Source organism: Neophocaena asiaeorientalis, unplaced genomic scaffold (genome assembly GCF_003031525.2).
Source record: "Neophocaena asiaeorientalis asiaeorientalis breed wild unplaced genomic scaffold, Neophocaena_asiaeorientalis_V1.1 scaffold547, whole genome shotgun sequence".
NCBI classification, from domain to species: Eukaryota; Metazoa; Chordata; class Mammalia; order Artiodactyla; family Phocoenidae; genus Neophocaena; species Neophocaena asiaeorientalis.
The window spans coordinates 3,676,442-3,689,264 of NW_020185330.1; the positions used below are offsets into that span (position 1 = coordinate 3,676,442).

Here is a 12,823-nt window from a genome sequence, read left to right on the forward strand (position 1 = left end):
GGGCCCAGCCGCTCCACGGCATGTGGGATCCTCCCGGACCGGGGCACGAACCGGTGTCCCCGGCATCGGCAGGCGGACTCTCAACCACTGCGCCACCAGGGAAGCCCAGTTGTCTATTTTATACATAGTATCAATAGTGTATATGTGTCAATCCCAATCTCCCAATTCCTCCCACCACCACCCCCACCAAGAGAGGTTTTTAATTGAAAGACCTCAGATTTAGAACTTCGGGTGAGTCCTTTCACTGCTCAGTATTCCTACTTCCTCATCTCTAAGATGGGAAAGTTGAAGTAGGTGTTGCTGTGGTTCCTTCTAGGTCTCACATGCTCTGTCCCAGCCTGTTATTATGGTTTTCCCAAAGAGTATGAAGGCTCTGATGGCCATCCATGAAGTGTTTAGCAAGGTGACTTGACTTCTCTCAGCAGCTCTGCTGATTACAGGAAAATGTACTGCGATTACAAAGCAGCATCATTAAATGACTAAAAAGGAAAATCATTAACTACAGATGCCTTTATATTATTAGTTACTTTTCTGATTACCAAAGTAACAGAGGTGAATTATAGACATTTAAGAAAATTCAGACTGTGAGGAAAGAGTTAACACAGCAGGTCTGGTTGCCTACTCCCTACCTGTCTTCAAGGACCCATGATTAACCCTTGGCCAACCACTGGGAATGTGGGCTTAGAGTGTTCTTTTTGTTAGTGATTGATGGGTTTCTTATACACACCTGGAGCAATGGACTGTGTCATACCTGCTTGTCAGGTTGCTTTGCACAAACATCAAAATCTACGATCTGCACCTGGTTTCATTATTAAGGTCCTGAGTTTCGGTTGTCATGGTTGGTTGCATAACAGGATATACCTATGTGACCAGCTCCCCATAAAAGCTTTAGACTCTGAGACTCAAACAGCTTCTATGGGCAAAGACATTTCACATGTGTTCATAGTCAACAGTAAGAGAAAGAGTACTCCTGTGTGACCTCCCAGAAGGAAGGTCATCGGAAGCCTGTTTTGAACCTCTCTGGATGCCATTAATGCATGTCTTTCTCCTGCTGCTTTTACTCTATATCTTTATCATAAATCCCAGTGAGTATATAACCTGCTATTGGGTCTTGTGGATCCTTCTGATGAATCACTGGAGGAAACACAAATATGTCTATGTATATATTTATGTATATATTTAAAAATAACTATGTATATAGATATATTTAAAACCCAAATCCCTCCACCTAGATATAACCATCTGGGTAACTTTAAAAACGGGTTTTGACTGCACAAAGGTGGCACGTAAGGCGAAGAAGGAAGCTCCTGTCCCTCCCAAAGCTGAAGCCAGAGCAAAAGCTTTGAAGGCCAAGAAAGCAGTGTTGAAAGGCATCCACAGCCACAAAAAAAAGATCCGGACGTCACCTACCTTCCGATGGCCCAAAATACCGAGGCTCAGGAGGCAGCCCAAATATCCTCGGAAGGGCGCCCCTAGGAGCAACAAGCTTGACCACTACACCATCGTCAAGTTCCCCCTGACCACTGAGTCAGCCATGAAGAAAATAGAAGACAGCGACACACTGGTGTTCATTGTGGATGTCGAGGCCAACAAGCACCAGATTAAACAGACTGCGAAGGAGCTCTATGACATTGACGTGGCTAAGGTCAACACCCTGATCAGGCCTGATGAGAAGAAGGCATATGTTGAACTGGGTCCTGACTATGATGCTTTGGATATCGCCAACAAAATTGGGATCATCTAAACTGAGGTCAGCTGGCTAATTCTAAATACCAAAGTTTTCCCCATAAAAAAACACACACAAAAAAACCCAGGTTTCGACCTACTAAATCATCGTGTGAAAGTCCTTCTAAATTGTCAGAAGGCAAACAAAACTGCTAACTGATGATAAGTTGTATTGTGGCGTGAAGATTAAATTTTATGGAAGCCCCATATTAAGACTTAAAAGAATAATTTTGCTGTTTTAAATAATTACCAAGATTTATTGTACTTTGCTTTTATGACATAATAATGGCTTAGTCCATTAAATTGGAATCCAACTTTTAAGCTTGGTTGGGTTCTGATGGGAAGAAACAGGGCACTCTATAAGAAATTGCTTTATAATATCCACCAGGAACAGGTAGTGAAAAGCAGAGACTGCCTGTACATGAGAGTTTGGGAAGACAAGGGGGGAGATGGGACCCCGCCATGTACCCCTCACTCAGTAAATCCCCTTCTTTGACAACTCCCCTCAATAATCTTAATAATAATAACTAACATTTACTGAGTACTTACTCTGAGCCAGACACTATTCTACGCACATTTTGTCTTATTTAATCTTCATAATAGCCTATTCAGTAAATATTACTATTCTCTCTTTTATACAAATGAAGAAACCAAGGCTAAATATAATTGAGTAGCTAGTACATGAAGCTAGCACGTGAAATGGGACTGGAACTTAAACCTGAACTCAGAAAGTCACCTGCTATATACTTCGTGTCTCTTTACATTCAATATATTCAAATGAGATGTCACTGATATAAAATGGAATTCGGACTAGGTTTTGCATCAGTCAGGGTTCTCCATGGAAACAGAACCAACAGGAGATATATATATATATACACACACACACATATATATAATATACACACACACACATACATACAGTTGAAACGCTTGAACAATGCAGGTTTGAACTGCGTGGGTCACTTTTACCTGATATTTTTCAATAGTAAATACTACAGTACTACACGGTCTGTGGTTGGTTGAATCCGTGGATGTGGAGGAACTATGGATACGAGGGCTGACTATATACTGGATTAAACTGCCCACTGTGGAAGGGTCAACTGTACACACACACACACACACACACACACACACACACACACACACAGTTTTATCTTAAGGAATTGGCTCACATGATTGTGAGGACTGACAAGTCTGGAATTCGTAGAGCAGGCTGGCAGCCTGGAAATTCAGGGAAGAGTTGATGTTGTAGTATTGAATTCAAAATCTGCAGGCTGGAAACACAGAGTTCCTATGTTGAGGCCTTGAAGGAGAAATTATTTGGGAAACTTCAGTTTTTGCTCTTAAGGATAAGCCACATTCGGAGAGTAAAAAAAGGACTGATTTAAATGTTAACCACACATAAAACTAACCATCATAGTTGTGATCTTTCGTCTTTGAAGAGGAAAGGAAGGGTGGATCCCCAAATGTGATTTATCCAGGACTAACCCCAAGATGAGCCTGCTCCCAAATGAACAACCAGCCCCGTGTCACAAGCCCCTCACCCTAGCCACAGCCATGCAAGTGTGGCCTTGGCCAGAAGAGGGCACTGCCATCTACTTGTGTGACTATCTGCTTGGGAACCAATAGGGTGGAAGAGGTTTTGACACGACTTTCACTTAATTATTAATTTTTACAGCCCCTGAGTTAGCATAGTACAACCTTTGGGAGAATAAATGGCTGTGAACTTTTAGCGTCACTGTGAGACCAAAGCACCTCCCTGACATTACTCAAACCTGACATTCAACAATGCAAGAGGGTGTGGAATGCTCGTGTCCTTTGGCTTTCCTGGTGCCTTAAAACTGGTCCAGCTGGGCAGAGTCAAACCAAACAAACAGATTTTCCAGATCAGGACAACTCAGGGTGATGCAGAGGAAACAAAGAAGTTGGGCATTTGGGGACTGAGAGGAAAAACTGGGAGGACCCCTGGGGCTCCAGGCAGGTGAGGAATCTTCTGGTAACATACAGAGGAGGACAGGCTTGGGAGGTTACTCTGTGTCTGGGTTTGAGAGAATAATGTTACAGGCCCCTCTGGCAATACCACTCTGTCTAGCAGAGCAGTTAATCTAATCTCTGGATTCTTCATTGGAAACGGAAATTCACATCAGTATAGTTGTTCTTTAGTTCTCATTAATGATTAAAAGTCTCCCTCCCCTGCTTCCATGTTAATGACAGCTTCCATTCATGCAGCTTGAGACTTTGCAGAGGGCTTTCCTACCCACAGCAAGGAATAGAGCAGGTACTGATTATTTCCAGTTTACAGTTGAGGAAACACAGAGGGTGAGTGGTTTACTCTGGCTCCCCCGTAATCCAAGCCTGGGAGGTGACCAGAGGTCTGGGGCCTGATCTTAGCCCTGTGCTCTGTCCCCTATCAATACTACATTCCTGGGCTTCCCTGGTGGCGCAGTGGTTAAGAATCCGCCTGCCAATGCAGGGGACACAGGTTCAAGCCCTGGTCCGGGAAGATCCCACATGCCGTGGAGAAACTAAGCCCGTGCGCCACAACTACTGAACCTGCGCTCTGGAGCCCGCGAGCCACAACTACTGAAGCCCATGTGCCACAACTACTGAAACCCACACGCCTAGAGCCCCTGCTCCGCAACAAGAGAAGCCACCGCAAAGAGAAGCCCGCGTACCGCAGCAAAGAGTAGCCCCCGCTCGCCACAACTAGAGAAAGCCCACATGCAGCAACGAAGACCCAATGCAGCCAAAAATAAATAAATTTATTTAAAAAAAAAAAACCCACTACATTCCTAACTCTCGCCACTGCTGTTTCCAAAGTCTGTTAAAAGCTGAATGTAGGGCTTCCCTGGTGGCGCAGCGGTTGAGAGTCCACCTGCCGATGCAGGGGACACAGGTTCGTGCCCCAGTCTGGGAAGATCCCACATGCTGCGGAGCGGCTGGGCCCGTGAGCCATGGCCGCTGAGCCTGCGCGTCCGGAGCCTGTGCTCCGCTTGCGTACCGCAAAAAAAAAGAAGCTGAATGTATGCAAACCCTGTGACTCAGCAATTCCACCTGTAGGAATGTATACAGCAGAAGTGGGTGCCCACAGGCACCGAAAGGTATGTGCAAAACTATTCATAGCAACATAACGTGCAATAGCCCCAAATGAAAACCAACCCCAAATCCCACCAACATAGAATGGATAAGTTGACTGTGGTATACTTCTATCATGAATTCCATGTGGTAATGAGAATAATGAACAGAATCTATGCAAAATGTGAATAAATTTCACAAATATATATAAAGTTCAAAACAGTCAAAATTAACATAAAGTGTTGAAAGGTTAGTGGTTATACTTCAAAGGACTAGTAAATGGGGGGGGGATACAGGGGTCTACTGGGCTGCCAATAATGTTCTACTCCTTGACCTAGGTAGGAGTTATGTGGGTGACATAGATGTGTTCACTTTGCACAGATTCACTAAGCTGTATGTTTATAATTCATGCACTTTTCTGCATGTAAGTTACACTTCAATGAAAAGCTTTAAAATCCTGATTTGTCTAAATAAATTACTTTTGCATGAGCAACTTTAGTACTGCTCAAACGTAGCTCATCCCTGATTAAAGCAGACTTGTTTGTTGCTCTGCTCTGACAGTGACCACACCACCATTCCCCAGAGAGTTCCCAAAGGGTTGAGAGAGCAGGTCAACATCTGCCTTTGCAGTTGTGCGTGCAAGAATACATTTCAGGAGGCTGCCACATGGGAAGTTCAGCCCCTGCCTCCACTGCTACAAACATATGCTCATTCTGTGTGTCCAGAAAGTAAAAAAGAAGGAAACACGCAAGCAGGATAAGCCAAACACAGCAAACATCTCCCCCAAATGGCAAAGCTCCCCGGCCTGTCCCATTTTTAACAGCCAATGACACTAGCACTATCTTGCAGGAAAAACAAGAACTCTAACCCCAGCACCCTAAAGACGCAGACGGCACCTCTAGACAAGAGACCCAAAGCACAGGGCAGCAAACTGAAGCTGCTCAAAATTCCATGGTAGGGCCCGATGAAGTCATAAATGGAACCAGATTTCCTGTTTCCCAGAGTACAGCCTGCTTCTCATTAGCCCTTACTGCTTCTTACAGGACCAGGGGCCTTGAACATCTTAAAGGACAAAAGTACAACAACATGTTAGATCAAGGACTGGCTCTCTCCATCCATGGGCCAAGAACGTTTAGTCTAGGGCCACACACACACCATACTCCCTGGCTCCCTCTGCTGCTTTGGAGAGCTTCTAACACCACTTCAGCTCCTTGTATCTCCTATGTCAGTTCCCAGGGGCAAAAGAGTGAGGATCTTGAAAACCACTTTGATAGGCAGCCACTTTCAGACTTTCTCCAACTGGATTGCATTTGGAAAAGCTGGCCTTCTCTTCTTCCCTCCCAATGGTCAGAGGGACACTAGCCATACTTTTTGCACCTTTGCATGATGTGGTGGTGTTGTCAGAACTCTGGAAGCTGGGCCATAAGGTATTCTCGACCACAACAGCAGAAAAATAGGACGAGAGCAGAGGTCAGGACTGAGCCTGCTCGAGCTCCTCCAAAGCCTAAATGAGTACTGGCCGTAGCGGAGACACCCTAGGGTATGCATAGTTGAAGCCCAATGCCAGGAGTTTTCTGGCAGTGGCAACACTCAAAGTCAGGTAGATGGCACAACAACACGCACACAAATGAGTTCACTGCAGCACTGTCGTCAAAGAGAAAAATGTGAAGCATCCAACAACAAAATGTGTTACATTATATGATATCATTATATACAATGGATTATCATGCAGCCATGAAAAAGAATCAGGCAGCTCTATACTAACTAACACAGAAAGTGGTCTACACTTTAAAGTTAAATGGTAAAGGCAAGTTGGCGATAACTGCATATAGCATGATTCCATTTATATATTTTAAAAATCCTGTATGCATACACATACAATCTCACGCATGCTAGCACTGTTAAGTGATCTAGAAGGATACACACTTATCAGACTACCTCTGGGGAAGGGAATGGAAGTAGGAGGTGAGGGGGAATCTTTCCAAATTTGCCATTTTTTGTTTCTGTAGTATTTGTTTATGCTGTACCAGTAGCTCTATAGTAATTTTAAAAGCAATCTAAAAAACCAAGGCCATGGGAATGGGGTATGGAGGAGGCACATCTGATGGGGGTGGTCAGCACAGCCAGAGGCTTCTGTGGGTCAGGACCAAGGGCTGGGAAGCAGATTCACCCAGAATTTTGGGAGATGCTCCAAGCTCCTGGTTAGGCATAACAGATTTTTCTCCTGTTTACCCTCTTTGGGATCATGTGCTCTTGGTTCTCTTTGGGTCACTTCCAACCCAAGGCAGCTGGAGGAGAAGAGCCCCTCCCTAGAAAGGCTCAGGGAGGATGGCTGGGGCCCATTTGGCCTGAGGCCTTCAGAGGAAACCTCCTTTTCTCCTTGGTGCACATTTCCTTGGGGTTCTTTTCCTGGGCCTTTGCCACCACCGGACAAGATCTCCAGGGGCTGAGGAAAAGGGCCCCCAGCACTTGGCCAACCTTTAGTCAAGCCTACTGTTGTTCTCTTGGGGAGGTTTTTTAAAAAATATAAGCCTCAAATATAGACATACACAGTGAAATATAGAATAAATGCTTTGTTATGTTAGCAAATGACCGATGCTGGGTAAAATGGAAATTTTCACCCATTCTGGAATGAGTGTAAATTGGTTTAAAGCCTTTCGAAAAGCAACTGGACAATATCAAGAGTCTAAAATATTTTCAGGGACTTTCCTGGTAGCGCAGTGATTAAGAATCCACCTGCCAATGCAGGGGACACGGGTTCGAGCCCTGGTCCGGGAAGATCAGACATGCCGCGGAGTGCAACTAAGCCCGTGCTCCACAACTACTGAAGCCTGTGTGCCATAGAGCCCTCAGGCTGCAACTACTGAACCTGTGTGCCGCAACTACTGAAGCCTGCGCACCTAGAGCCCGTGCTCCACAACAAGAGAAGCCACTGCAGTGAGAAAGAGTAGCCCCCGGTCCCCGCAACTAGAGAAAGCCCGTGCACAACAACAAAGACCCAGTGCAGCCAAAAAATAAATAAATAAAATAAAATATTTGCATACTATTTTATCCAGTAATAAAACTTCTGGAAATTTCTCCTAATGAAATACATAATGCCTCAAATAGGAAAACTTATGTGAAGATTGCTCTCATTGTTTCCTTTTATTATAGCTAAAAATTGGAAACAAACTAAATGTTCAACAAACAGCAGGTGACTGGTTAAATATGTGTGCTTGGGACTTTCCTGGCGGTCCAGTGGTAAAGAATTTGGCTTCCAACGCAGAGGATATGGGTTCGATCCGTGGTCGGGGAACTAAGATCCCACATGCCGCGGGGTAACCAAGCGTGCGCGCCACAACTACTGAGCTTGCGCGCCTCAACTAGAGCCCGTGTGCTGCAAACTACAGAGCCCGCGCGCTCTGGAACCTGCGTGCCACAACTAGAGAAGAGAAAGCCCGCACGCCAAAACTAGAGAGAAGCTCGTGCGCTGAAATGAAAGATCCTGAATGCCACAACTAAGATCCCGCGTGCTGCAACAAAGACACGACATAAATAAATACACTGGATTATTTTTTAAAAAAAAAAAAGTGTGCTCCATGCAACATTGTACAAAAATTAAAATTATAAAGAAAATTTGTAATAATAAGTTCAAACGTACTAGTGATGGCCTTGTAGCGCTTCTTTTATACAAAAGTACTTTTGTACTTATATAAAAGCTCATTTCATAAGAAAGAATAAACATGTTCAGGCCTCACCCCAGTCTAATTAAATCAGAAGCTCAGGAAGCGGGGCCTAGACATCAGAATTTTTTTATGTTTCCCCAGATGACTCTAATTGAAGCCAAGGGTGACAGAGAACCATTGGCTTTAGATCAAAGTGACACCGCCCACTTCAGTTGTGGCCCAGTCCAGCTCAACTGGATGGAGTTCTACATGGGGTACTGAATGGCCTATGTTTCCCTGGCCTTGTCTCCAAATATAATGACTAGTGGGTTGGGTGGTGGCCCCCCCCAGTAGGAGGCTAATCATACATTTGAGATTAGGGCCAAATAGCTTTACACTTTATCACAGCCAGCGGGCCGGCAGACTCATTAGGAAGTAGATAGTTCAGATAATCTCAGTAAGATGCATGAGGTCAGAACGGGGTGCGAGGCGTGGCAGGGGCAGATCCTCCACAGCTAGGCACCTGAGCTAAAGAGTTGGAACCAAATCCCGTAATGTATGTCATCTGTCGAGGCGGGGATGCAGCCCTACAGAGCCCCTGGCTGCCTGCCTGCTGGTGTCAACCTCCACAGTCTTGCTAGCAGGGATAAAAGCAGAAAGCTTTAGAAGATTTGCCACTAGGAGATTCTGGTTTCTACAGGGCTCTTTAGAAGAAGCTGTGACATCAAATTTGCTGTTGGGCCAAAGGAAACAAATGAAAATTGAATAGGAGAGAGAAAACTCAGGAAAGGTAGACAGCAAAAGGGAACCATCAGCAGAATATAATGACCCCTTTATGGCATCCAGGCTCCCTGTTGCCTGTAATTCCACTATGAGATTAATTCCACTTGGGTTATTAAGAATTGCCCCTTCATAGCTGTCCTCTTTGAAAATGAGGACTCCTAAAAGGAATGACACTTTGATTCAGCAACACTTTAATGGAATTAGCTCATGATTTACTCAGCCAATTTGAATGCCTACTCTGGGCTTGGTACTGCACTGGGAACTGGGATACAGTGGAAGGAAGACCTCGTTAAAGTGACTAAGAAAACTCCATTTATTTTATTTATTTATTATGTATTTATTTTTATTTCTGGCTGCATTTGGTCTTCGTTGCTGCTATGCACAGGCTTTCTCTAGTTGTGGTGAGCAGGGGCTACTCTTTGTTGCAGTGCGCGGGCTTCTCATCGCCGTGGCTTCTCTCGTTGCAGAGCACGGGCTCTAGGCGCGTGGGCTTCGGTAGTTGTGGCACGTGGGCTCAATAGTTGTGGCTCATGGGCTCTAGAGCGCAGGCTCAGTAGTCGTGGCTCACAGGCTTAGTTGCTCCGTGGTGTGTGGGATCTTCCTGGACCAGGGCTCGAACCTGTGTCCCCTGCCTTGGCAGGCGGATTCTTAACAACTGCGCCACCAGGGAAGTCCCAGAAGACTCCATTTAATTCAGAAGTATCTACTGAACATGTCTTGTCACCAGACAGGGAGCTGGTGCTGAGACAGGAGGAAAACAACACTGTTACCTCCCTCAAGGAGCTTCTAACCTTGCTTGGGGAAATCCAAGCACACAAGAGACAAAACAAGCAACTGCTTGTTAAACTGCTAAGATAATCAAGGGCCAACATGAAGAGCGGAGCTAAGTGCCTTCATGTCAAATAGCCTTTTCAGAAACCCTCATGATTAAATCACACTAAGTCTTTTCATTAGGGAGCCTGGAAAATAAGCTATTATAACACCACTCTTTTCTAAATATTAACACGAGTGTGACTTTCTGGTTCTGAGGCCTCACCTTAGTTTCTACCCTACACCCTATAGCTCTGGCTAGGCTGAGTGCTACTTAAAGGGAGTTATTCATTAAGCATTTACAGGGTGCACAGGGTCCACCCACTTTCTCTGCCTGTGCCCCCAACTCTGGCCACTTGCCATGTCTTGGTGGTGGGCTGAGTGGTTTCACATTGACTAACCACGCACAAGATACATGGTTTCTGTCTATCACAGTCATGCTCACAGGGCTCCAGCTGTCACTGGGAAGGGAGAACTTTGACTGTCGCCCAACTGGAGTAAGGAAGCAAGATTTAGGAATGGAGAAGTAGGTGTGGCTCAGAATCTAGCCATCAAGCAGGACCAGACAGGGAGACATGACCAAGTGTTGAGGTGCTGTGCCTTTTAATGTAACTATCATTAGTAAATTGTGTTATTCTGGAAGTATATTCCAGGCCAGGTATTCTTTGGAGCTGCGTCAAAAGTCCATTAGGAATGAGGAGTGTAGACTAGTGCAGGAACCAAATCAGCATCTAGCCTGTAGGAGGAGCAGACTCATTGGCACCAGAGATTGCAAAAGACTGGAAGAGGAACTGGAAATCAAATCTGGGATTGCCAAGGAAGAGCAGCACAACAAAATCTAAGTCCAGGCACTGAGGTGGCATGAGCCTTGGAGCGGGAGAGCCCAGAGTAGAGCACAAGATGAAGATGGGGGTTCAAAACCAGGGCAGCTAATTGATGTCTTCAGACTAAGCAAAATACTGGAACAGTGGTTGCCTCAGGTGGGTGGGGGGGACTGACTGGGAAGAAACACGATGGGACTTTCTGAGAAGACACAGAGATGAATGTCCCCTATCTTGAAAGAAGTGTGGGTTATGTGGGTACAGCTATTTGTCAAAAGCCGTTGAACTGTATACTTAGGATTTGTGCATTTCAATGTATGTAAATTTTACCTAAAAAAACAGTAAACAAACCGAACCTTGGTTAGGTTTACTTTTATTTATTTATTTATTTTTTTGTATTCTTTTTTTTTTTTTTTTTAACATCTTTATTGGGGTATAATTGCTTTACAATGGTGTGTTAGTTTCTGCTTTATAACAAAGTGAATCAGCTATACATATACATCTGCTCCCATGTGTCTTCCCTCTTGCGTCTCCCTCCCTCCCACTCTCCCCATCCCACCCCTCCAGGCTGTCCCAAAGCCCCGAGCTAATATACACACTAACAAACGTAGTAAGGTAGATAGCTAGGGGGAAGCAGCCGCAAGGTTTACTTTTAGTAGTACTAGGAATTAGCAATTCTGAAACTACAAGCTGTATATTCTTGGGCACGAGGTAAGTGGGAGTCTGATTTCCAATTGTTGGGGAGAGAAATTACAGATACAGAAAAGGTGTTTTTTGCATTGGAATTGGACTTATCCATATAACTGTATATGACTAATATATCTCTATATATGCCTCCAATATATTTCTAATACATTATTAGAAATAATAATCTATTTATAGATAGAAAATAATCTATTTCTGTGTGTTTATGTAGGTAATATAATCTAATTCTGTCTGCTAAAAGGGACTAGAAGCAATGACACAGTGGGAATGAGCATATTTAACCCCCAGACCTTGGTTTCTAAATCCCTGGTTCCCCACTGAAGGAACCAGGGATCCTTGAGAAATGGCTTGTTCCAGGGTTGGGGGCAGGAAAAGTACAGGATGAGCCTGGAACATCTTGTTGAGCCAAAAAGTAAAGAAATACTCAAAGAGTCATGTTGAAAGGACTCAGAAGCTAGCTTGATGGGCCCCCCCCCGGCCCAATCTGGGACAATCTCGCATCAAAATAAATAATATCTGTAATGGATTATACCCCACTAAATAAAAGAAGAATCCATATTGATATAAATAAATAAATGGAGGTAAAGAGAAACCTCTTCACTACTTCACTATTTGGTAGAACACCAAAATAACAGGTAGAAAACTGATAGGGAAAAGTTTGACAGAAAATTAGATAATTACTGGACTTCCCTCGTGGCACAGTGGTTAAGAATCCACCTGTCCATGCAGGGAACACAGGTTCAATCCCTGGTCTGGGAAGATCCCACATGCCGTGGAGCAACTAAGCCCATGCGCCACAACTACTGAAGCCCACGCGCCTAGAGCCGGTGCTCCGCAACAAGAGAAGCCACCTCAATGAGAAGCCCGTGCACCGCAACGAAGAGTAGCCCCCGCTCACTGCAACTAGAGAAAGCCCGTGCGCAGCAATGAAGACCCAACACAGCCAAAAAAATTAAAAAAAAAAAGAATGAGCCTCAAAAAAAAAAAAGTACAATTACAGAGTTGCAAAGTATGCCCCCCAATTACTTATTGACTACAAAGGAAAAAATAATAACTTCACAGTTATTATTAAGGCAGAAAGCACTTAATCAAGTAATCAAACCTAACAACGCTATATTGATATAAACCAATATCCAATACCATGTGCCTTGGATTGGGATACTTGGAGAAGGACACACCAACAATTCTGTGATATTCCTGCCAAAAATGCATAACCTGAATCTAATCATGGAAACATGAAACAAACTCACATTGAAAGAC

The 12,823-nt window shown here is 44.4% G+C and overlaps 1 pseudogene; it reads left to right on the plus strand.

Annotated features, from left to right (window-relative positions):
- Nucleotides 1-364: 364 nt before the first annotated feature.
- LOC112392885 (60S ribosomal protein L23a pseudogene) lies at nucleotides 365-1,744 on the plus strand (annotated as a pseudogene).
- The last annotated feature ends 11,079 nt before the right edge of the window (nucleotides 1,745-12,823 follow it).